We start from the raw sequence: 26,068 nt of genomic DNA on the forward strand, positions 1-26,068 counted from the left end.
TGGGATTGTTATCCCATTCTCACTGTTCAGGTCCACCCTGCACACTTCCTGATTGAGGAATCCTTCTATCGGCATGTTTACAATCGTTCGCTGGGGGTAGGTGTAGGACACCTGCTCGCTCCCCCCTTCCCTCGCTAGGGGTTCAGGGAGCTGCCCCAGCACTGGGATAGCTAGTTCACTGTCTTTGAACTTACTATCACTCACCAGGCCCATGTCAGTGCAGGCAGGGATTCTGATACCCCTCTTTGCGATGTCCTGCACTGGCAGGCGGGTGACTTGACCATCCAGCTCCAGTCTGGGTGAACCACTGTTGGTCAGACTCAGACTGACAGACTGAGCTGGTGGCTGTAAGAAAACCGGCTCGGCTTTCATTCCCTGTCCCTTCTGGGGGACTGGGTGTGTTGGCAACCCTGCCGTTGAGGCAGGAACAATCAGGTCAGTCTCACTCACTACCTGGTAGTTGTGAGAAATAATGTTACCTGACTGCAGGTTCCCTGGGTCACAGCAGAGGGAATCAGCATCTGGGATCAGGTGTGCCCACAGTGCAGTAGTCTCAGCGTCCAGCTGGACCTCCTGTCTAACCTGTGAATGTTGCACCAGGGGCACCTGGCGGTGGCCCTGTGACAGCTGCTCAAGCATATCCTCACTAATAGAGGACCTCTCAGGGCTAAGGGTGAGGGCTACATCACCAACCTGCTCTCCTGCCATCTGGATCCCTTCCACCACTGCAGGGTGGTGTTCCTGACCCCTCTCGGGTGCCAGGGTGCACAGGGAAAGCTCCTTTTCATCGCCAGGTGGGGAGATCTGCTCCTCTTTAGGGATGTAAAAGGGGTGTGCTTTACCTGGTGGATCAGGCGGCTGCTTGGAGCACCGCTCCTGTGGCAGGGAGGCTGTTGTGACCTTGGCTGGGGCACGACTTCCCTGTATATTCGGGGAACAAGAAAATATTTTTATTTCTTGTCCAGAGGGAACAGAAGGAATCTCCGCATGGGCTTCTGTGTTCGGTGGGCACCGTGTGAGCACAGTCTGCCTCTTGGCCCCCCTTTCCTTCTGTACAGAAGGCTTAGGAGCCTTGACCTGTTTCCACACCTTGCCTTTCTGGTGATCCACCAAAGGTTCCTCTCTGAGTCGCATGCCCTTTTCTTTTTCTACCCGTTTGAGCTTGCCGTGTGACATCAAACACCTCTCAACCTCAGTGTCAATCAGTGTCTCACTGTGTAAGACATCTCCCATGGCAGCCTTGAGGTAAAAGCTTCCTGCTTTTCCTCTGTGTTTTACTGCCTGCTCTGTGACTTCAGGGGTGGAGTCAGCACTCACTTGGGAGTGGCTGACCTCATCCAGGCAGGAACCCTTCCGCTCAATCAGATAGACTGAGGGAGGGAGAGGGGGCGGGTCTCCGCCTCCTCCAGTGGAGAGTATCAGCTCATTCACGCTTCCGGCAGCCTTGGGGAGCGGTTGTCCCTGTCCTAATAAAGCTTGTTCAAGCCTGGCCAGGCGGGCGGCTACTGAATCCTTTTGTTCAGCTTTTTCTAGCCCTTTCCCTCCCCCGGTGTTCTCATGGCACTTAGGACGCTGGGTGCGGTCCTGTGTGCCAGCTTTGGAACAGGGCTTAGCCAGCTCAGGAGCCTGTGCTCCTTCGAGCAGGAGGGAATTAACCCTGCTGGCTCTGACGGCGAACACAGTCGCTTTAACAGCTTTTCGCTCAGAGCGACTTTGGACATCATACTCCCAGGCTTTCTGCACGAATCTCTTAATATCAGTCATTTTCATGGTCTGTGCATCTATATGCATTAAGATCATCTTTCTGACTGATGGGTGTAGATTTGCAATGAATAATCCCTTGAAATGTGTGTTCTCTTCGCAACCCTCATCATTTCGCCCTGCAAAATAAGTTCGTCTAAGTCTCTCGTAATATTCGCGAGGGGACTCTGCTCTCTCGTGCTTAATGTTAAGAGCGGCGGCTATCGCAGCAGTCGGGTCAATAAACGCACTGTATTCTTCGATAAGTGCTTGACATAGCTGCTCAAAGTCATTACAGACTTCTTTCATCTGCCTAGCCATCCACTCATGTACAGCTCTGCTGGTAGTTTTCCTGACCAGAAACACTTTCTCCTGTTCTGTGGCGTTTGGCAGGTACTGCAGGTTATACCTGAGGTCCTGAATATAACTCTCGATATTATTCTCTGACACTGCCGGGTCAAATCTCTCTATGTCCTTCGCTAGCTCTCTCAGAGAATGGAGATTTATCCTAGCTTCTCCGCTGACGGAGATATGGAAGAGATCGTGGTCAGACCAGTCGCTGCTAGAGAGAGTGCTTAATAGCGACTCGAATTCAGACCTTTTAGCAACCATCGTTAAACTTAAAGAGTATTACTTTTAAGTACGAAATCACAGTTTTACCACAGAAAACCACAAGATCAAGTATGCAATCAACCCGGTAGATCGCAAAAGATCACAAAACAATCAAGCACTGCTTAAAGAGCAAGGGGAACTTTTTTTCTTTCGGCTTTCAGCACACTGTATTGTCGTGTATGAAACCTGCGGCGTTTTATATTGAATTATTCCACTTGGTTGACTCATTTCAGTCTTGCCACGCCCGTGCCAGGGACGCCAAATAAATGTCGGGAAAACCGGTTCAGGGACGCCAAATATGTAATCATAGTGGCTCTCTGAAGGCACCAGTTCTGTAGGGTTTGGGCATTTACTGAGACAATTATTAATTGTAGCAGTAAATCACAAAGTTGATTCTTTTGATGGCTTTAGAATCCAACCATGCGACATAACTCAAACAACGCGCACACAGGTACTAATACACGAGGATACATTTATTAATACATAGAATATGCATATAAACCTAACAGATCTTATCGAGAGGGTTATCAGAATACAAAAGGTATATTCGGTCAGTTACAAAGTGTTACAAATATCAAGAGGACATACGTTCAGTATATCATTCATTTATACCGTTTCATAAAGTGAACTTGGTTACAACTTCTACATTAGATACTCAAACAAGTACATAACTCTTAGGAATTAAATTGATATCAACTGGTTGGGATAACAATTGAATTCTCGAGCTGTAATGCATTGAAGTTGAATACTCATCCAATCTTTGGGGATTCAGATCTCCTGCGGACACAAAGGAACAGTTGCAGGCTGTTGCTGTCCAATCCGCGCTCTCAGGCTCCGTGCCAGGCTGTGCTGTGCGGCTTGCGACGGTGCGCTGCTGATGCTCATTGTTGGCTTTAACCAGCAAAGTTTGTGCACAGGAGAAAAGATGACTGTGGGTCCCAGCAAGTCAGGAAGAGGACCTGTTCTTCCTGATGAAGAGCTAGTTCTAAATAGTGATTCAGCTGTCCACAGTTCCGACCTGTTCACGAGGCCTGCTGCTGGTTACTCTCTGGCAACCTCCACTCTAGACTCTTAGAACAAAGGAAAGTTCTGGCACTCGGACACACTGGCCGTTCCGTGGTTGTCCGGGCTGAGTCTCAGGATGGTCAGGAGGCGCGCTGCGAGAATGTCCTGCCCTTGGGATTCTCCTTTGAATTCCTTCTGAATCTTGTCTGAATCTTGTTGAATCTGAATCTCAATCTTGTCGAATCTCACAGGCTCTCTGTGTTGCCTGTTTTTACCTGGAGGAACTTCAGCTCATTGATTGGCTGAAAGTTCCATGGGCATCAGAGTCCCACGTGGGTTACTCGGCCCTACCAGTCCCTGATTGGTTGATCAAGGTGAGATATGAGTCACTTACTCCTGACACTTAGTAATGCAGTCCAGATGTCCAACTGGCACTCCCTAGACAGATAGGCGCCAATGGGTGACCATTGATCATGATAGCCAGGCTTAGCTAAGTGCATCCCCCTTTGGGAGCTGTCCTTGGACCTTAAATCACCTTGCATGAATGGTTTCTCTGTGGCTGCACCACAGAGATGAACAGAGAAATGAGGCCTAATTTGGGAAAGCTCAGAAACACTTAATTCTGCCTTATTATTAAGCCTCGCCGCTACAACAGAAAGCAATCAACAACGGAGACATGTGGACGACGATTTTAGTCACTGCACTTTGAATAGCATTTTTGCTCCAGTTACAGGAGATGCACCAATGGCCCTTGACCTACGCTCTACCAATGCCTTGAACATTCAAACAAAACAGCCCTCAAGTCCTGCGGTTTAATATAACGCTGTTACGTGTCGAGGCAGTATTTGACTCTGTCCTACCGTTGAGACACGGGGCGTATATGGAAACGAACACATGCTACGGATCGTCTCTAATCGGTCCCTACAGTTGGAAGGCTCCTTGAAGCGTGCACCCCCATCATTCATCTTTGCGCATCTGTGAAAGGTAGACTCTTGAGCAATGTTTGAGCCAGCTCTAAGGCAACTAGTGCTATTGGACAGACACTTCTGGAAGATCCTAAGAGTCTCTTAACACCACTTCCAGCAGCAAGCTTAATTGTTCGCTGGAGGTCTCCCACCCAGGTACTGACCAGGCAAAGAATCACCAGTACATTGAATGAGGAAGTTAATCCTGAAATCCAATTACATATCTCAAGGTAAGACAAATCCATAAGAACATGTCTTAGTATTACTTCGTTTACATTAGTATGGCACTGAGTTGGAGCTCCTCTTTAAGCTGTGGTTTAGTTTTGCATCCATGTGTTTCTAGAGCAGTTATTTATGGGGGTGGGTGGGTCTTTCACAGAGGCTCAGGACAAATCCCCCGCCTGAAAGTCTAATGTGTGTGTTCAGACAGTCACAGGTCAAGAGCCAGGCAGGAGGACAATGGACAGAAGAGCCAACGAACTAAAAATAAAAGAACAGATATGAAAAAGCCACCATCTTTTTCTTTTTGACATTTTCCGACTTTCATGCAAGCCAGGACAAAGTTGCTCAGAGCTACTTGTGGATTCAAATACTCTATCGAGTGCTTTGATGAGTTTTTGCAATTTGATTGTCGTCCTGTCAGCCTGTTTCTGTTTTTTTTTTTCAATCTAGGGATGGAAAGTATGAGGGAAATGATGGAGCAATCAATAACCGCTCCGTAAAAATGGCAGAAAGAAATGGTCCGTCACTAAGGACATTTGTGAAGCAGAGGAGTGACATCACCACAAAGGCGACACATTCTGCTGATGGTTTTGGTGAATAATGATTGAGGCGCGTTAAGAGAAAGGCAGCTGTGTCAGCATGCGTAGGCTGCAAAGGATCAAGCAAAGGTTTACTCCATGCTGAAAAGAGAAGAAAAGAAGCACAACGTTTCGACTGTGGAGCCTTCTGCGCCATCTTCTTTAGCGGTGATGATGTTTACATTGGAAAAACTGAGACATGCGTCCCTGGGTGGGCTTGAACCCCCAACCTTTCGGTTAACAGCCTAACACGCTAACCGATTGCGCCACAGAGACTGACGGCCGCTTGCACTCCCTACATTTGCAGGTTTATGGTCAAAGAAAACAATCACTTGCGCTTCTTGCAGCCGGCAATCTTTTTCCAATGACAACCAAGAAATGGATTTCATCTTTCACAAGCTGTATGGATTTCTTCAAAAACAAGTTATTCCAGAAAGGAAATGAATTCTTGCATTAAACTGAACCAAGCTGTACATGTTTGTCTGAAATGAGACATTCGGCACAACAAGACACGGAGAGAGGCACCGCTGGTATTCAGACCCAGGATCGCCTGCTGACTAGGCGGGCACTTGAAGCCACTAGGGAACAGCGCCAGCGGAGCACCGCGCTTTTACAGACACTTGGACACATCTGCGTTCGGTGTGCACTTAACATAATCTCTGAGCCCGTTGCCTCCGTCCCATTTAATAGCAGAACTGACGCCAAGAGAAATGATGAGAAATGGCATTTATCGGGCACTTTTCATGTCCAAGGAGCTCAATGCCCTTGACACCTCCCCAAGGCGACAGAGCTGTGCATTCTTTGGCGACACCATTTTTTCTTTTGTTTAATGTCTATACTTATTGATAGAATAAAAACGATATGTCATGTACTGTAAGGGAAATGTCTCTTTTCATGGGGAAAGCTAGCACCAGCAAATGTTGTGTTTAGAAGAAGTGATTTAACATGACACGTGACCTAATTTACCGGAGCAAAAGCTCACCCAGCAAGCCCTGCTTTACTTCTACAGGAGAGAAGTACTGTAGAGTCTGCAAGATGTTCAGCTGGGTAGCTACGTCAGCATGCCTCGGCTGCAAAGGAACAAGTAATAGGTTTATTGCATGCTGAAAAGAGAAGAACGGAAACACAGCGTTTCGACTGTGAGGTCTTCTCACACCTGAAGAAGTCTCACACCTGTAAAAGGCTCCATGGTTTACTTTCTTCTCTTTTCAACATGGAATACACCTATTGTCTGCAAGATGTGACAATTTCATGGTGTTTTGGAAGTAAACCTTTTTTCTTTGAATTCAAAATCAATCGGAATTTCAGCACGACACATCAACACTTTTTCTGTTTTAAGGAGATGATATTTTAAACCTGATAAAAATAGTAGGAAACACAAGTTTCTTGCTGTGAAAATTGCATGCAGAACAGAACTGGAGAGCAGCTGAATTTGTGCTCAGTAGGGTGGGGAGGACTCAGCATTGCTATTGTTCTAATTATTATGAACTGCAGGGGATCTGAATCAGAACATGTCAGTTAGTTTGATCATTGCGTCAATATGTAGGCCACGTTAATATAGAATTATTACTTTGTCTGTCTCTTCTTTGTATATAGCTGAATGTCCCTGACAATTTCATGTTGCCTGCGATGTGTCCCCTCTCCCCACAGCAGTGGCAGATGACCAGCCGTCGTCGCTCCCCCAACATCGTCGCGCTGGGCGTCTCCTCCTCCCCATCTGATTCCCCGTGCGCCCCTCCGTTGGTGCCCACCGGTCTCCTCGAATACGGCAACAGTGTGCTCAGCCAGAGCCAGGGCCTGCTCCAAGGGGACCAGTGCGGCCAGCATCACGTGGCACTGCACCTCAGTCGGCGCCGGGGCCAGGAACGCCTGGAGCGCTATTTCCCGGTGGGCCTCCTCCGGAAGAGTAGGGTAACCCTGGCGGGCTAAGTAGGCCACGTCTGCGGCTGTTACCTTCACTGTTACCTGGATACCTCTTTATCTAGAACTCACTCTTCCCCCTGCCTGTCTGGCTTCTTTTAATCCTTCTGTGCCCGGATTGCAGCGGGTAAGATATTTTTCCAAGAAAAAAAGAGAAATTAAAAAAAGAGAAATTTCACCAGAGCCCCTGCTCATGTCTAATTTTTAGTTTAGAAGGATTCAAGCAGGATTTTGGATGAAAGGCAGCGACCTTAATCAAGCCCAAATCATAATTGAACCCATTCAGAGCCTACATTACATTTTAGTGTTTCATTCTGAGCAGAATGCCCTCACACCTGAAGAAGGCTTGCGTTTTCTTCTCTTTTAAGCATGTGTACAATGCTGTAATACAATTTAAAATAATTAAAAGTTTAAAAAGTATCAACTAAACTCCATTAATATCGAGTGTCTTTTATACAGCTTTTATACAGCTTTTAAGTATAGATTACACTTTTCTAAAATGTATTTAAAAAATAAAAACGATTACTAATCTAATCTTTCCACGTTTGATCCCAAAATCCCAAGAAAAATTAATCTAAACTAGGAGAAAGCTATGCTGAAAGTTTATTAATATACTTAGAAGACAAAGATAACAATTTATGTTGCATTTGTCTGATTGTGAATCAAAAAATACATTTAATTAACTGCTCTCAGTGACAGCTGACAATCCTCCATACACTCAAGTGAAAAATTAGTAATGCCAATGTAAACGTGGTATTTACAATTTGTTGATAATAGAAATGTTAAGTTCTCTAAAGCTTTTTGAGGCAGCAAAAGATTTGAACACCCTATATTGTAATGAGCTGCTGAGCTGAGAATGGGTTATGTTCCTGCTGTCAGAGGGGGTGGAAAGTGCCCGCGGTTATTTAATTAGTATTACAATTCACACTGATTCCCTTGAAAAGGTATGGACATAAGAATATTCGTGCGTGGTCAAAAAATGGCATTAAGCACTTAAAATTAATATGGTTAATAAGAGTAAACTGGAACATGCTGTACAAGATCGGCTAAACTGGGATCTATCGCTTACGCCTGAAATTGGAGCTGCTGTCGCAGTGAATAGCGACTAATAAGTCTGTCTTTCTGTGGGGGGAAGGGAATCTGATCTGATCTGCAAACCTCCAACAGAGCTGTTCAACTGGTTTTTGTCGGGCACATCAAGTGTCAGGTGTAAGCGATAAATATATTTAGCTGAAAAGCTGTACAACGCAAGACATTTCAGTACTCTAGGTTTCGTGAAAAAGCACATTGTGCTGCTGTAATACAGTTTAAAATAATTAAAAGTCTAAACAGTATCAGCTTATGTATGGGTTGTATTTTAAAAAAAGTCAAAAACCGCACTCAAAATGCAATTTAGCGCTTTCTGGCAAGAGGAGACACCCAAATTAATAATGTAACATGCTACTGTTTGTGCATGGATATAGTTATAATGCTATTTCCTTAGACACGTGATTCCATGTTTTATTTTGAATCCCCGGCGGAACCGGGCATCCATAAGAATCAAGTACTGTAACAGGTTTATTCTATGCTGAAAAAAAAGAAGAAAGAAAACACATTCCATAAGAATCAGCGCCTTTATATAGCGCCTTTAAAGGTGGCTTCTCAAAACGCTTTACAGGATAAAAACAACAATAACAACAACAACAACAACAATATTGTGTTTCATTGCACTTTGACAGATTGTCTTTAAATCAACTGTTGATTTAAAGTTTGACAGTAAATGTTTATATTGTAACGCATACAGCCTCCATTTCTTATTAAAAATGTAGCCTAAGAGGGGGGGTCTGCTCTCACAATCCTCCATATACTCAAGTGAAAAATTAATAATGCCAATGTAAACATCGTATTTACAATTTGTTGATAATAAAAATGTTAAGTTTTTTAAAGCTTTGTGATAGTTTACCCAGTTTTACCCATTGTTATTAAAAATGACTTGGATTCGAACATGTTGTGATATTTAGAAATATAAAAGTCAATTAATTGTCAATTTCCATATTTATGTCTTTATTTAGCGGTTTCATTAGTGACAAAGGCTAAACTTTCTTGGAAAAATGTCTTTGCTGTCTTGCTGATACATTAAGCTTTCTAAACTCAGCCACAAAGTCATGTGACTGATTTTTCGCCCTGTTTCGTTGGTTAAACGCAATGATCACAAGCACCACCATGGTAACTGGGACATGTAGTTTTTAATTTAGATTGAATTATAACTGTACGTACTGTAGCGGCGAGGCTTATTAATAAGACAGAATTAAGTGTTGCTGTGCTTTCCCAAATGAGGCCCCATCTCCCTCTTCATCTCTGTGGTGCAGTCACAGAGAAGCTATTCATGCAGACTGATTTAAAGATGTTTTCTTTTGATAAGGTACAGCTCCCAAATGGGGATGCACTTAGCTAAGCCTGGCTATCATGATCAATGGTCATCCATTGGCGCCTAAAGGTCTGCAAGATTCCAAGAGAGAGCCTCATCCAAGTGGTCTACAACCCCAAGGTCAGCATCACCAGAGCACCGTCGCAAGCTGAACAGCAAAGCCTGGCATAGAGCCAGAGAGCGCGGATTAGACAGCAACAAGCCTGCAACTGCTTCTTTGTGCCCGCAGGAGATCTGAATCCCCAGAGATTGGATGAGTATTCAACTTCACTGCATGACAGCTCGAGAATTCAATTGTTATCCCAACCATTTGATATCAATTTAATTCCTAAGAGTTATGTACTTGTTTTGAGTATCTAGTGTAGAAGTTATAACCAAGTTCATTTACGAAACGGTCTAAATGAATGATATACTGAACGTATGTCCTCTTGATATATGTAACTCTTTGTAACTGACTGAATATATACCTTTTGTATTCTGATAACCCTCTCGATAAGATCTGTTAGGTTTACATGCATATTCTATGTATTAATAAATGTATCCTCATGTATTAGTACCTGTGTGTGTACGTTGTTTGAGTTATATCGCAAGGTTGGATTCTAAAGCCATTAAAAGAATCATTTTGTGATTTACTGCTACAATGAATAATTGTCCCAGTAAATCCCAAATCCTACAGAACTAGTGCCTTCAGAGAGCACACTACAGATGTTACCTATTTATCGTTGAACAGGATGTATGTGATGTGGCGACTAGGTTCAATTTTGTATCCTCTTTAAAAGATTAAGGACTGGGGTGAGTGTGATTTACCACCCTTTCAGCTAAGAACCCGACGTGCGGACCGTTTAAGCTGCATAGACTCGGTCGTTTAACTCTTCTCCATTAGCAGGGTTAAGGTTAAAGAAAAAAACATTGCTGACTTCTTTTTTTTTTTTGCCAGCCGCGAGCGCAGATTAGCAAGATTTGTATTTCATGTTTTGCAAGTTGCATCCATTTTAAGAAAAACAAGTCGCGTTAAAGACAGGAAATGAATGCTTGCATTTAATTAAGTCTAGCCGTAGGCGGTTGTCCATAATGACCAGTTCTGTTCGAGAAGAACAAAAAAGGCACAGCTGGGATTCAGAGCCAGGGTCTCCTGTTTACTAGGCAGGCGCTTTAAGCAACTAAGCCACGGCGCCCCAGGAGCGCTGTCCTTTTGCAGCCACTTGGAAACACCACTCAGACACATCTGCATTCGGTGTGTGCTCCGCCGGCTCGCTGAGCAAGTTGGCACCTTTACATACAATAGCAACATCAACACCAAGAGAAAGGGTGACAAATGGCTTTTATCTGGAACTTTTCATGTCCAAGGAGCTCAATGTGCTTTCTGTGTACAACAGGGCCACTGATCTCCACACTGGCCATTGAACCACAGCAGTGGCTTGCTGGCTTGACATCTCCCAAGGAAAATGTTGAAATCGCATGTGGAACAGGAAAATGACCCTCGAGTACGAGGGAAAAAAAAGAAAAAGATCATCTGGAGCGCGCCAACCCATGTCCGGACGGCCCACTTTTGTCGACGAGGTGGCCGAGTGGTTAAGGCGATGGACTGCTAATCCATTGTGCTCTGCACGCATGGGTTCAAATCCCATCCCAGCTCCAACGAAGCCCCTTTGGGTGTTATGTCATCAAAAAGTAGAACAGCGAATCTCCCTTTGATCAAAAGCGCAACAGAACTGTTTTCCGTGGAGCAGGTTTCAGACCCGTAGACCTGTTTTATTTGTAGGGCAGGGCGCATTCCCAAATGCGAATCTCCTGTTTTAGAAATGCTTTGGGCGGCGTGAAGTGAAAATAAGAAATGGGCTCCAGGTGCACATGGAAGCAATCAAGTGTTTCATCCGAGCTGTTTCAAAGACTGCCCAAGAGCTTTCCTTTCACAGAGGCGCAACGATTAATGATGGGGGTGCACCCTTCAATGCGCCTAACGACTCTAGGGAGTGATTGAGACGATTCGTAGCGTGTGCTCATTTCCCTCTATTCCCCGTGTTGCAGTGGTAGGATGACGTAAATTACTGCTTCGACACGTAATGGCATTATAATCAAGTGCAGGAGCTGAGGGCTTTTGTTTTGTTTCGTTTTCCATGGCGTTCGTAAGCGCGCAAATCAAAGGAAATTCCTGCGTCTAATAGGAATGTAAATGCTTTTGAAAGTGCAGTGTGGTGCAGCTTGTAAAATCCTTGTCCACATTTGTGGTTTGTTGATGTTTTTTCTGTCTGCCAAAGTTGCATTTTGACATCCGGACGGGGAGACTTTAGCATTTGAACGTGAAGCCAGCCTTAAACCCTCTGAGGCGTGTCTGTCTGCCGGCACGTATTTTGTGAAAGGTATTTTTTTTTTTTAACGGAGAGCGACTTTGAAAAAGTTTCCGCAGCCACCTCGCACTCCGTGTTAGATTATAGGAGGAATGCGGCGGCAGCGAGCTCGCTGTAGTCGTGGCCGAGTGGTTAAGGCGATGGACTCGAAATCCGTTGGGGACTCCCTGCGCAGGTTCGAATCCTGCCGACTACGGCGTCTGCCGCATGTCGCCTTGTGCCTGCGTGACAAAGGCGAAGTGCCACTTCTCCTTTCCTGGTACTATAGAAATGCTAAATCGCTTGGCCCCGCTGCCATGGAAATCAATTCTTCAGATAACCACACATTTTGCGTTCGCACCTCTGGTGCTCTACTTATGCCTTTGAAAACCTAATGAATAAAGCTGAAAGAACCGACATGATATGTAGGTGCTCGTAAAGCACGCAGTAAAGAACTGTTAACAGCAAGGGTTTCAGTGGGTTAACTGAGGAGAAGGCGTGATCGCTAATTGTTGACTTTTTATTTGGTGTTAGAAACACTCTTACTGTGCATGACGTGCAACAAATGTAGCCACAGAAATTGCATCACGCTTTCATGACGTTAGGATTTGTTTGTGCAACATCCGAGAAGAGTACTTGTGGCTTGAATGTGAACTGTACGTGCCCGCCCCCTTTCCTCTGTAGTGCATGAGTTCCTCCCGGCATGCCCTTCGTCATTGTTCTGTCATCTTGTATTTAAAGGGTTGTATTTCTGCTGCTGAAAATAAGCAACGGTTTTCTCACAACGCCCTTTGTTCCCGACGGAGCCCTTGTCTGTCATGAAATTCTTCAAAACCTCAAGCTAGAAGAAGAAGAAGACGACAAATATGAAGCGTTACAGCAACGACATGCCATGAGACGATCGATAACGATTTCCATAGGATCCCCGCGGTTGCCTGGCAACCGTCAGCTTTGCGCAGTGGCAGTATCGTAGCCTGTGAGGTTTAGCCGAGGCGCGATTCTTGCTAGTTGAAAACTTTTCCCAATACCCCGCTTCCACCGGTTTGCAATACAATCGGCGAAAGCAATTTTTGACAGTCTCGTCAGAGACTGAGCAAGGTGTTTAAAGACAGATTTTGTCATGGTGACATCATGGTAGAAAAAAACGAGCTTGTTACGTCTCAACAGAAACGCTCTTTAGCTCTTTCAGCGTTATGCAGAGAACAGCGTCTGTCGAGATCACTTTTGAGTCAGCGCGAAACGCCGTGTGCTGTCAGTTTGATTTCGTATTGCTCGTAGCGGCCCCCGGCTTATGTCTGTCAAACGTTAGGTTGCGCTTCTTCATGCTGCATCGTCGGCATGAGTGGAGCTTTTTAAACGTCTGTACTTACTGCGCCCCCTAAGAAATCGTTTGTCCCCGTTCAAAAGAGATTGTGCGATGTCCTGCAGCGTTCGCAAAGCAAACCTTTGACAGTTTGAAAAGAGTGTTTCGGCTCGGGAAACATCATGACCAGTGTCCTGCATGTTTTCTGTGTATAGCTGTCTTTTAAAGCATACATAATTCATTCGAAATCATTGATTTCTCCAATTAACAAGGGTCCCTCTTTTAACCTGCGAGAAGCATTCTTTCAATGTAACAGATTTACTCCGGGGAAAGGATTCAGAGTCCGGAGTGCGGACTGATGGCGCACAGAGGGTCCATATACTGTGGATCCCTCAGTGATCTTCCGCGTATTCAAACCGCCAGCGTGTGACTCCCCTGTCCCCGTGACCTCATTGCTCTGCTCTGTCCTCTGTGCAGCCGAGCCCGACTCACGGTTTAAGTGAAAAAAAATATGCCCTCAACGTGAGATTTACTCTGGAGCGAGGATAGATGTTACCTTTTTATCATTGAACAGGATGTATGTGATGTGGCGACTAGGTTCAATTTTGTATCCTCTTTAAAAGATAAAGGACTGGGTTGAGCGTGATTTACCAACCTTTCAGCAAAGTACCCGACGTGCGCACCGTTTAAGCTGCCTAGACTCGGCCGTTTAACTCTTCTCCATTAGCAGGGTTAAGGTTAAAGAAAAAAAACATTGCTGACTTCTTTTTCTTTTTGCCAGCCGCTAGCGCTGATTAGCAAGGTTTGTATTTCATGTTTTGCAAGTTGCATCCATTTTAAGAAAAAAAAGTCGCGTTAAAGACAGGAAATGAATACTTGCATTTAATTAAGTCTAGCCGTAGGCGGTTGTCCATAATGACCAGTTCTGTTCGAGAAGACGGAACAAAAAGGCACCACTGGGATTCAGACCCAGGGTCTCCTGTTTACTAGACAAGTGCTTTAACCAACTAAGCCACGGCGCCCCGGGAGCACTGTCCTTTTGCAGCCACTTGGACACACCACTCAGACACATCTGCATTGCAAGACTATGTCACCACTCAGACACATCTGCATTGCAACTTGCTCCGCCTGCTCGCGGAGCAAGTTGCCACCTTTACATACAATAGCAACATCGACACCAAGAGAAAGGATGACAAATGGCTTTTATCTGGAACTTTTCATGTCCAAGGAGCTCAATGTGCTTTCTGTGTACAACAGGGCCACTGAACTGCACACTGGCCACTGAACCACAGCAGTGGCTTGCTGGCTTGACATCTCCCAAGGAAAATGTTGAAATCGCATGTGGAACAGGAAAATGACCCTCGAGTACGAGGGAAAAAAAAGAAAAAGATCATCTGTAGTGCGCCAAGCCATGTCCGGACAGCCTAGCTTCCTCGACGAGGTGGCCGAGTGGTTAAGGAGATGGACTGCTGATCCATTGTGCTCTGCACGCATTGGTTCGAATCCCTTTCTCGTCGCTCTCCATGTTTGACGTTGGCCATCCTGTTGTTTGCTCCGGTTCTAGAGCCGTACATTTTCTAGCGGTGGCTGAACATGGTATAGTAGGCTAACGTTGGTATCGAGCAGTGACAGTATTTACGTGCCGCTGCTGCCAAGTGGCTCTGGGTTGAGACCGCGTTTTCACTTACTTGCAACGCAAATGGAGAAAGCGATTTTTGACAGTCTCTCGAGAGACTGCGCTAGGTGTTTAGGGATAGACTTTGTCAGTTCCCCCTGGGATGATGGCCTCTCAAATAGTTTGTGATTCCCCTAGACGTTTATACAGTAGAAGCCTGCTTCGTGGCTTAAATCCAAGCTAAGGAAACGAGTTAGAGGTCTGATGCAGAACTGCGAATTCGATGAACGGGAACACTACAGTACATTGCACTGTATGTGTGAGGAAAGCTGCCCCCTTCAGTCCCTTGTCGACCGAACAGAGGACTGTAAAGGATACTGCCAAGAAACTTAAGGATGCTGGTTGGAATCCAGCTCCAAAGAAGCCCCTTTGGGTGTTATGTCATCAAAAAGTAAGAACAGCGAATCTCCCTTTGATCAAAAGTGCAACAGAGCTGTTTTCCGTGGAGCAGGTTTCAGACCCGTAGACCTGTTTTATTTGTAGGGCAGGGCGCATTCCCAAACGCGAATCTCCTGTTTTAGAAGTGCTTTGGGCGGTGTAGCGGCGATGCTTATTAATAAGAAAGAATTAAGTGTTTCTGAGCTTTCCCAAATTAGGCCTTATCTCTCTGTTCATCTCTGTGGTGCAGCCACAGAGAAACTATTCATGCAGGCTGATTTAAGGTTTCCCTTGATAAGGGACAGCTCCCAAAGGGGGATGCACTTAGCTAAGCCTGGCTATCATGATCAATGGTCATCCATTGGTGCCTATCTGTCTAGGGAGTGCCAGATGGACATCTGGACTGCATTCCTAAGTGTCAGGAGTAAGTGACTCATATCTCACCTTGATCAACCAATCAGGGACTGGTAGGGCCGAGTAACCCACGTGGGACTCTGATGCCCATGGAACTTTCAGCCAATCAACGAGCTGAAGTTCCTCCAGGTAAAAACAGGCAACACAGAGAGCCTGAGAGATTCAGTGGGAATTCAGTAGAGAATTCTGTGGAGTTTTCTAAAGGGAATTCAAAGGAGAATTCCAGGGCAGGACAGCCCAGGAGCAGAAGGCTCTCAAGGGCAGGACATTCTCACAGCGCGCCTCCTGACCATCCTGAGACTCAGCCCGGACAACCACGGGACGGCCAGTGTGTCCGAGTGCCAGAACTTTCCTTTGTTCTAAGGGTCTAGAGCGGAGGTTGCCAGAGAATAACCAGAGGATCCACCCGAGGTTAGCACCAGCAGCAGGCCTCGTGAACAGGTCGGAACTGTGGACAGTTGAATCACTATTCAGAACTAGCTCTTCATCAGGAACGAACCGGTCTTCTTCTTGACTTGCTGGGACCCACAGTCATCTTTTCTCCTGTGCACAAACTTTGCTAGTTAAAGCCAACACTAACTAGCCGGTCAGTGAGCATCAGCAGCGCACCGTCGCAACCCGCACAGCACAGCCTGGCACCTAGACAGAGAGCGTGGATTGGACAACAACAAGCCTGCAACTGCTTCTTTGTGCCCGCAGGAGATCTGAATCCCCAGAGATTGGATGAGTATTCAACTTCACTGCATTACTGCTCGAGAATTCAATTGTTATCCCAACCAGTTGATATCAATTTAATTCCTAAGAGTTATGTACTTGTTTTCAGTATCTAATGTAGAAGTTATAACCAGGTTCATTTATGAAATGGTCTAAATGAATGATATACTGAACGTATGTCCTCTTGATATGTGTAACACTTTGTAACTGACTGAATATATACCTTTTGTATTCTGATAACCCTCTCGATAAGATCTGTTCATTTTACATGCATATTCTATGTATTGTAACGCCCTCGCCTGGTGGTGAGGAGGAAGCGCCCCCAGGCACTCGTAGTACCGCTTGGCATGCTGGGAGTGGTAGCCGGAGTGCGGCCTAAGCGAGAGAAGCTCGCCCCACACCCAAAGTCTGTCAAGGCCCTGTGCATCCTGTGGGAGGCCTTGGAGGTAAAGGACGGGGTGCTGTGCCGGGGGTGGCGGGTACCCTCCAGTGGCGAGGTACGGTGGCAGCTGATGTTGCCTTGGTCGCTCCGCGGGGCGGTGCTCCGAGCAGTGCATGGCCAGCCGGGCGTGGGGCACTTCGGCGGTAAAAATACCCTGCAGCGCCTCCGAGGCCATTTTTATTGGGGTCTTTGCCACCGGGACGTGGAGCGGTACTGCCGAACGTGTGCAGTGTGCGTGGCGCAGAAGGGTCCCCCCGAGCGGTCTCGGGCCCCCCTCCAACAACACCAGGCGGGGGCTCCTATGGAGCGGGTGTGGGTGGACGTTTTGGGCCCGTTTCTGCGCACCGAGGCCGGGAACCTCTACGTCTTGGTGGCCATGGATTATTTTATGAAGTGGCTGGAGGCCTTCGCCCTACCGGACTAGAGTGCCCCCATGGTGGCCGATGCACTGCTGGAGGGGATGTTTGCCAGGCTGGGGGTGCCGGAGGAGTTACATAGTGACCAGGGGCGTAACGTCGAGTCCCAGGTCTTCGCCAGAGTGTGCCAGCGCCTGGGGATCACAAGACGCGGACCACACCGCTGCATCCCCAGAGCAACGGGTTGGTGGAGCGGTTTAATCGTACCCTCACCACCCAGCTGGCCACCCTGGTGTCCCGGCACCAACGGGACTGGGACCGCCACCTCCCCCTTGCGCTCTGGGCGTATCGGACCGCGGTCCAGGAATCCACCGGGTGCACCCCGGCCTCGCTCATGCTGGGCCGGGAAATGTGAACCCCGGTGGACCTGGTCTACGGCCCGCTGCCCGGAGACGGGTCGGCACCGCTGGCTGGACCGGACTACGAGTGGGACCTGCGGCAGCGGATGCAGCAGGTGCACAGCTTTGCACGGACCCACTTGACACAGGCGGGGGTCCGGTAGAAGCGGCACTACGACCTGCACTGCAGGGGGCCTGCCTTCCAGCCCGGGGACTCGGTTTGGGTGTACAACCCGTGCCGCCGCAAATGCCTCAGCCCTAAGCTGGCGCCGTCGTGGGAGGGGCCCGCTGAGGTACTCTGGGTGGTGGGCGAGGTCTGCTACCATGTCCGGTTGCAAACACGGGGGAGAGTGGTGGTCCTGCACCGAGACCGCCTGGCCCCCTACCGACCCGGGAGGAGGAGCCGTGTGGGGAGGCTCTAGAGGACCAGCCGGGGCTGGAGCCGGCCGATAGTGGGGCATCCGTGGGTCGCCAGCCGTCACCGTGGCGCAGCGGCTGCTCACGCAGGGTTCCACAGCAGTTAGCCGAGTATGAGTACAGCCTGAGGGGGGTTTTCGACGTCGGCGAGACACCAGACGCTTCAGGTTTTTAAGGAGTAAGAGTGCAGGGGGTCTAAACCTGCAATCCAGTGTGTTGAAGTATTTCACAACACTACCCCTAGCACATCTGGAAATAAATCCTCATAATGATTATTGCCCTGGGCATGTACCAAAAAATCACTGAGCATATATATATATATATCACTGTGTTGAAGCTAGAGACACAGAATAAGTGCAAACACATCCTAAATACAGTGTTCCTGCACCTTTGACCTCATCCAGAATGTATCATTTTTTGAAAGGGATTGCTGTCAGAATGCACAACTGAATCCCAAACAGAATCTCTAGTCAAATATGATCATTTGTGAAACAGGCAAATGAGTCTCTCAGGTGCCCATTGCTCATTTTCAGACACAATTATGCAATACTTTCACATGCAATACACATGAACATGCAATACTTTTCAGCTGCATTTTGACATCCGGACGGGGAGACTTTATCATTTGAACGTGAAGCCAGCCTTAAACCCTCTGAGGCGTGTCTGTCTGCCGGCACGTATTTTGTCAAAGGTATTTATTTTTTTTAACGGAGAGCGACTTTGAAAAGGTTTCCGCAGCCACGTCGCACGCCGTGTTAGATTAAAGGAGGAATGCGGCGATGGCGAACTCGCTGTAGTCGTGGCCGAGTGGTTAAGGCGATGGACTCGAAATCCATTGGGGACTCCCCGCGCAGTTTGGAATCCTGCCGACTATGGCATCTGCCGCACGTCTCCTTGTGCCTGCGCGGCAAAGGCGAAGTGCTGCTTCTCCTTTCCTGGTACTATAAAAACGCTGAATTGCTTGGCCCCGCTGCCATGGAAATGAGTTCTTCAGATAACCACACATCTTGCGTTCGCACCTCTGGTGTTCTACTTATGCCTTTGAAAACCTAAAGAATAAAACTGAAAGAACCGACACAATATGTAGGTGCTCGTAAAGCACGCATTAAAGAACTGTTAACAGCAAGGGTTTCAGTGGGTTAACTGAGGAGAAGGCGTGATCGCTAATTGTTGACTTTTTATTTGGTGTTAGAAACACTCTTACTGTGCATGACGTGCAACAAATGTAGCCACAGAAATTGCATCACGCTTTCATGTATGCTATTGCAGACACCAACGTTGCCTAGATATAAAACCGAAATAGCCGTGGGTTTGCTTGCTGGTCGGAAGGATCTCTCTTCGAATCTCTATCATTTGTCAATTGAAGTAAAAGGTGCTGCAATCTGATACGTTCAGAATCAAACCCGCAGCTGTTGTTCGACTTTATTTCTTGACTAATTACAACTGAGTGTCGCATGAGCAGTTACGTAAACTTGTCTGATATATTTGAACACAAATGCCGTTCTTCAATTAAAACTAACAGTACATTGTCAGGGACATTCAGTTCTATACAAACAAGAGACAGACGAGAATATTTAGTATATAATAGACAGAAAGAGGTTCGAATCCTGCCGACTACGTTGTCCACCTCCTGTCGTTGTGTTTCGGCGCAAGCAAAGAAGCGCGCCTGTTTGGTGTTCCTGGTGGTTTTAAAACGCCCAATCGCTTGTACCCGCTGCCTTGGAAATAAGTTCTTCAGCGTCCGCGAATGGCATTTTGCAGCTGGAAGCAGATGTCGACGCGTTTTGCACAGAGCACCAAAAAAGCGTCTTTTTTGAAGGCCCAGGCACTGAGCATTGGTGGTTCAGTGGTAGAATTCTCGCCTGCCACGCGGGAGGGTCGGGTTCGATTCCCGGCCAATGCAGTGGCTTTTGCAGCGAGCGTCTCCATCACTTGCATCCCCTTGCAACTCGCAACTGAAAACCCACTGAAGCTAAGCAGGTGTGAGCCAGGTCAGTACCCGGATGAGGGTGAGCTACAGGGAAAAACAAAGCTTCCAGCTGGAAGCGGTGTTAATGGTGCCGGCGGGGGGGCGCTCACCCTGAGGTCTGTGTGGGTCCCAATGCCCCAGTATAGTGATGGAGATGCTGTGTTGTAAAAGGGCGCTGTCTTTTGGATGAGATGTAAAACCGAGGTCACAGCGCTCTGTGGTCATTCAAAATGACCACCAAAACCTTTGACAAAAGCTCTTGGTAATTGATGGTCTTCAATAATGCTTCTCCTTTAGGTACATTTTAAATCAGCTGAAAAATGCTGTGAAATGGGGGGGCACTTCAGGCCAGTGTAGGATTTGGGTTACAAGAACCATGAAACTGCGCGAGAAAGCCCGTACACTGAATTACACGGCTTTCTATTCAAAGGAGGACAAAAGAAATTCCCTGAGTTCGATTTCTTGCAGCACAGAGAGGAGCACTGTTATGAGGCTGGTTAGCTCAGTTGGTTAGAGCGTGGTGCTAATAACGCCAAGGTCATGGGTTTGAGCCTCGTACGGGCCAGGTCCTTTTCTTCTCTCTTACCGAAGCTGTTAGGTTCCTTTCCGTGGTGAGAGGGGTTGTCATGCAACGCTGCCACATAGTGCTGACAGACAAGAGTGTTGCAGGAGAAGAGAAAAGTGTTTGAAGATTTAAGAGTGTCTTAGGTGGAGCCAAAATCAAGTGTCACAAATGCAAGTGGGAGGATTTCCAATGTTTAATATGGTAAAAATAAGCGGAACTTATCTGCCGGTCCGGCACAGTCTGCCATGCTTTTGTCATATACTGTAAAGTGGTGTCGAACTGGGTGTCGAACTGGAGCCTCACCATTTGCATATGTGAGGCTCCAGTTATACAGTGCCTTGCGAAAGTATTCGGCCCCCTTGAACTTTTCAACCTTTTGCCACATTTCAGGCTTCAAACATAAAGATATAAATTTTTTATTTTATGTGAAGAATCACCAACAAGTGGGACACAATTGTGAAGTGGAACGAAATCTATTGGATTTTTGAAACTTTTTTAACTAATAAAAAAATGAAAAGTGGGGCGTGCAAAATTATTCGGCCCCTTTACTTTCAGTGCAGCAAACTCACTCCAGAAGTTCAGCGAGGATCTCTGAATGATCCAATGTTGTCCTAAATGACTGATGGTGATAAATAGAATCCACCTGTGTGTAATCAAGTCTCTGTATAAATGCACCTGCTCTGTGATAGTCTCAAGGTTCTGTTGAAAGCGCAGAGAGCATCATGAAGACCAAGGAACACACCAGGCAGGTCCGTAATACTGTTGTGGAGAAGTTTAAAGCCGGATTTGGATACAAAAAGATTTCCCAAGCTTCAAACATCCCAAGGAGCACTGTGCAAGCGATCATCTTGAAATGGAAGGAGTATCAGACCACTGCAAATCTACCAAGACCTGGCCGTCCCTCTAAACTTTCAGCTCAGACAAGGAGAAGACTGATCAGAGATGCAGCCAAGAGGCCCATGATCACTCTGGATGAACTGCAGAGAACTACAGCTGAGGTGGGAGAGTCTGTCCATAGGACAACAATCAGTCTTACACTGCACAAATCTGGCCTTTATGGAAGAGTGGCAAGAAGAAAGCCATTTCTCAAAGATATCCATAAAAAGTCTCGTCTAAAGTTTGCCACAAGCCACCTGGGAGACACCCCAAACATGTGGAAGAAGGTGCTCTGGTCAGATGAAACCAAAATCGAACTTTTTGCCCACAATGCAAAACGATATGTTTGGCGTAAAAGCAACACAGCTCATCACCCTCAACACACCATCCCCACTGTCAAACATGGTGGTGGCAGCATCATGGTTTGGGCCTGCTTTTCTTCAGCAGGGACAGGGAAGATGGTTAAAATTGAGGGGAAGATGGATGCAGCCAAATACAGGACCATTCTGGATGAAAACCTGTTGGAGTCTGCAAAAGACCTGAAACTGGGACGGAGATTTATCTTCCAACAAGACAATGATCCCAAACATACAGCAAAATCTACAAAGGAATGGTTCACAAATAAACGTATCCAGGTGTTTGAATGGCCAAGTCAAAGTCCAGACCTGAATCCAATCGAGAATCTGTGGAAAGAGCTGAAAACTGCTGTTCACAAACGCTCTCCATCCAACCTCACTGAGCTCGAGCTGTTTTGCAAGGAAGAATGGGCAAGAATTTCAGTCTCTCGATGTGCAAAACTGATAGAGACATACCCCAAGCGACTTGCAGCTGTAATCGCAGCAAAAGGTGGCTCTACAAAGTATTAACGCAAGGGGGCCGAATAATTTTGCACGCCCCACTTTTCATTTTTTTATTAGTTAAAAAAGTTTCAAAAATCCAATAGATTTCGTTCCACTTCACAATTGTGTCCCACTTGTTGGTGATTCTTCACATAAAATAAAAAATTTATATCTTTATGTTTGAAGCCTGAAATGTGGCAAAAGGTTGAAAAGTTCAAGGGGGCCGAATACTTTCGCAAGGCACTGTACATCGAGTGTCACATTAAATGACGAAAATGAAGAGTTAAAGCAGCTGGAGAGGTTTTCTTACAACTTTTGAGCTGACAGTTTTGGAAAATGTTTCCTTCACGCTGCACTGTACAACATAGGCAGCCAAGAGTCTCCAAAACAATACAGAATTGACAGATAGGAGAAAATTCCCACTCGTCCTGAAGTTCCCAAAATCCAGCACTGAGCGTAAACAAAGTGTCTAAGTAGCGTGGGAATGCTAACCCTAACCCTAGCTGGAGTTTGAGCAATCCAGCACTGAGCTTAAAAAGATGAGTCAAAGTAACGTCTAATCGGATTAGTTTCCTTAGAGCTGGTTCTGAGTTTGCTCAAGAGTTTACCTTTCACAGATGCGCAAAGAAGAATGTTGGGGGTAAACGCTTCAAGGTGCCTTACAGCTGTAGGGAGTGATTCGAGACGATTCGTGGCGTGTGCTCGTTCCCATATACCGTACGCCCCGGGGTGCAGTGCTAGGATGACGTACAATACCGCTTGGGCTCGTAACGGCGTTATATGCAAGTGCGGGACGTGAGGGTTTTCGTTTGTTCGTTTTGTTTTGCTCTGCTTTGCTTTGTTTTGCTTTCCATCGCGTTGGTAAGAGCGTAAATAAAAAGGCGATTCCTGCGTCTACCACTAATGTAAGAGCTATTTCAAGTGCGACGTGGTGCGGCTTTTCAAATGCTTGTGGGCATTTCTCTGTTGTTGATTCTTTTTTTGTGTGTAACAAAGTGGCATTTTCATGTCCGGACGGGGAGACTTTATCATTCCGACATGAAGCCACCCTTAAGTCCTCTGAGGCGTGTCTGTCTGCAAGGCTTGTATTTTGGAAATGTTTTTTTGAAAGGGAGAACGACTTTGAAATAGGCTTCCGCCGGCGCCTCGCGATCCAGGTAAGATTGTAGCAAGAACGCAGCGGCGGTGGGGCTTGCTGTAGTCGTGGCTGAGTGGTTAAGGCGATGGACTAGAAATCCATTGGGGTGTCCCCGCACAGGTTCCAATCCTGCCGACTACGTTGTCCGCCTTCAGTCGGTGTGTTTCGGCACAAGCAAAGAAGCGCGCCTCTTTGCTGTTCCTGGTGGTTTTAAAACGCCCAATCGCTTGTACCCGCTGCCTTGGAAATAAGTTCTTTAGTGTCCGCGAATGGCATTTTGCAGATGTCGACGCGTTTTGCACAAAGCACCAAAAAAGCGTCTTTTTTGAAGGCCCAGGCACTGAGCATTGGTGGTTCAGTGGTAGATTTCTCGCCTGCCACGCGGGAGGCTCGGGTTCGATTCCCGGCCAATGCAGTGGCTTTTGCAGCGAGCGGCTCCATCACTTGCATCCCCTTGCAACTCGCAACTGAAAACCCACTGAAGCTAAGCAGGTGTGAGCCAGGTCAGTACCCGGATAAGGGTGAGCTACAGGGAAAAACAAAGCTTCCAGCTGGAAGCGGTGTTAATGGTGCCGGCGGGGGGGCATTCACCCTGAGGTCTGTGCGGGTCCCAATGCCCCAGCATAGTGACAGAGAAATAAACATGTTTGGGCAACTTTGGTCACCCCCAATTAACTTCTGGGGCAGGAAAAGCACACTTTTCAAAACTTGTTTTTCAGCTCGAAATAAACGTGTTTTTTCAAACCTTGGAATCCCAATGTAACTGCCTGGCTCATTAGAGCCCACTGAGTCAGCCCTTAAGCCCACTGTGCAGAAGTTGTCAAAACGGGTTTTTCAGCAGAAATAAACACGTTTGGGCAACTTTGGTCACCCCCATTTAACTTCTGGGGCAGGAAAAGCACACTTTTCAAAACGTGTTTTTCAGCTCGCTGTGACCTCTGTTTTACATTTCATCCTAAAGACAGCGCCCTTTTGCAACACAGCGTCTCTGTCACTATCATAAGTGACTGCCATCATAAGAATATGAGTCCAATATTTTAGAATATAGTCAGAATGACTTCTAACCTTACCTGTGGTGTCTTTAATCCCTATTGCTCAATGCATGGTGTACGTACTGCATACATGTGTCTTGAGAATGAGGAATGGGCCCCTGAGACGGTCATTTACCTGTTTCACAAATGATCGTATTTTACTAGAGATTCTGTTTGGGATTCAGATGTGCATTCGGACAGCAATCCCTTTCAAGAAATGATACGTTCTGGATGAGGTCAAAGGTTCTGGAACACTGTATTTAGGATGTGTTTGTAGTGATTGTGTGTCTCCTGCTTCAACGCAGTGATATATAGATGTGCTCCTGTAATTTATTGGTACAAGCCCAGGGCAGTAAGCAGTCTGAGGATTTATTTCCAGACGGCATAGAGCAGTGAAGCAGTGAAGTAGTGCAACACACTGGATCATTATATTATTAGAATCTATTCTACTTAAATTATTACATTATACACAATTTGAGTTCATTTTAAAAAGTAAAAGGTAATGAAAGGAATGCATTTTCATAAGAAAGATAATACCGATATGCATGTGATAATCTTCCTTATATCATGTAGTGCGTCATTTGGACACTTTATGGGCTTGAAATACAAAGAAAATCATGTTCTATGGTACAAGATAAATACAAAACGTAAGCTTTTATTTTAATTAGATTTGTTTATAAAGCATAAGCAATCATTTATTACATTAATATATGTGAAAATGACATTTTAGCATCATAATATTACATAAAGGTCTCTAGCTTCAACACAGTGATATATATATATGCTCAGTGATTTATTGGTACATGCCCAGGTCAATAATCAGAATGAGGATTTATTTCCAGACGGGCTACAGGTAGTGTTGTGAAATACTTCAACACACTGGATAAAAACCAAAGAAATGAAGATATGTAGCAATCACATTGTAACAGGGGTGACAGTGACTTAATGCTTATACTAGTGGACTTTTGGTACCTTTAGGGTACGGAGCGAGCCGCAGGGAAGGCTCGCTCCGTGCGCACACGTCCTTTCGATGCCAGTCCAACAAGTGCTCCGCATTAGCTGCGTCGGGGCTCCGGCGTGTCGCACCTCACCTCACCTCGCACTGCCCCCTCCTTGAATGTCTGCCGCTGGGCATGCCCCGCTCTCCTCCGCCTTATCTTATCGCGTGTGAGCACCGACAATGGCCACAATGCCGGGGAATGGCACCTGTAAAGTGTTAATTGGGGCACAGGAACAGCCCGTCTCGTCTCGGGGGGGGCGGCTTCAGAGACAATACAGCAAACACAGCGGGGCGGGGGAAGAAGACGACACCACACATGCGGGTACATTCAGCTCCGGCGGGAACGAGACATTTGTCGGTCTTTTCAAGTGCCGAGAGCCGAGCAATCCTTCACTTGTATCGTTTCTCCCCGGTGACTAGATCTGGCCCTGCGACTCTCGACTGGGCTCACCCCCGGGGCAGCCCAGCAGGTGTGAGCCTGGCCGGCACCCGGATGGGAGATTCCACCCCGGAAAAGCTCCGGTTGCTGCTGCTCCTGCAAGAGGTGTGACTGGGACCAGTAGGGAGCGCTCACCCTGCGGGCTGTGTGGCTCTCTTACGCCCCAGCCTCCTGATGGCGACACTCTGCTGCACAAACAGGCGCCGTCCTTCGGGGGAGGCGTCAAACCGAGGTCCCGACCCTCCTTGGCCATTAGGAAACCCCAGGGCGTCTCTCAAAAAGAGACGCCGGGGGTGTCCCTCTGGTGTTAGTGCTCCGCTTTACCCATCAGTCGGGGT

At 46.8% G+C, this 26,068-nt stretch overlaps 4 non-coding genes across 4 annotated transcripts; all 4 read left to right on the forward strand.

Annotated features, from left to right (window-relative positions):
• The first annotated feature begins 11,911 nt into the window (after nt 1-11,911).
• Nucleotides 11,912-11,993, forward strand: trnas-cga (transfer RNA serine (anticodon CGA)). Its single transcript has one exon. It is a non-coding gene; the product is annotated as a tRNA-Ser (tRNA).
• Nucleotides 11,994-12,723: 730 nt separating this feature from the next.
• LOC148642628 (U4 spliceosomal RNA) lies at nt 12,724-12,865 on the forward strand. Its single transcript, XR_015929443.1, has one exon. It is a non-coding gene; the product is annotated as a U4 spliceosomal RNA (small nuclear RNA).
• A 5,801-nt stretch (nt 12,866-18,666) lies between these two features.
• On the forward strand, nt 18,667-18,748 carry trnas-cga (transfer RNA serine (anticodon CGA)). Its single transcript has one exon. It is a non-coding gene; the product is annotated as a tRNA-Ser (tRNA).
• A 957-nt stretch (nt 18,749-19,705) lies between these two features.
• Nucleotides 19,706-19,776, forward strand: trnag-gcc (transfer RNA glycine (anticodon GCC)). Its single transcript has one exon. It is a non-coding gene; the product is annotated as a tRNA-Gly (tRNA).
• The last annotated feature ends 6,292 nt before the right edge of the window (nt 19,777-26,068 follow it).

The sequence above is a fragment of the Lepisosteus platostomus genome, chromosome 22, assembly GCF_059453375.1.
Source record: "Lepisosteus platostomus isolate fLepPlt1 chromosome 22, fLepPlt1.hap1, whole genome shotgun sequence".
Classification (NCBI taxonomy): Eukaryota; Metazoa; Chordata; class Actinopteri; order Semionotiformes; family Lepisosteidae; genus Lepisosteus; species Lepisosteus platostomus.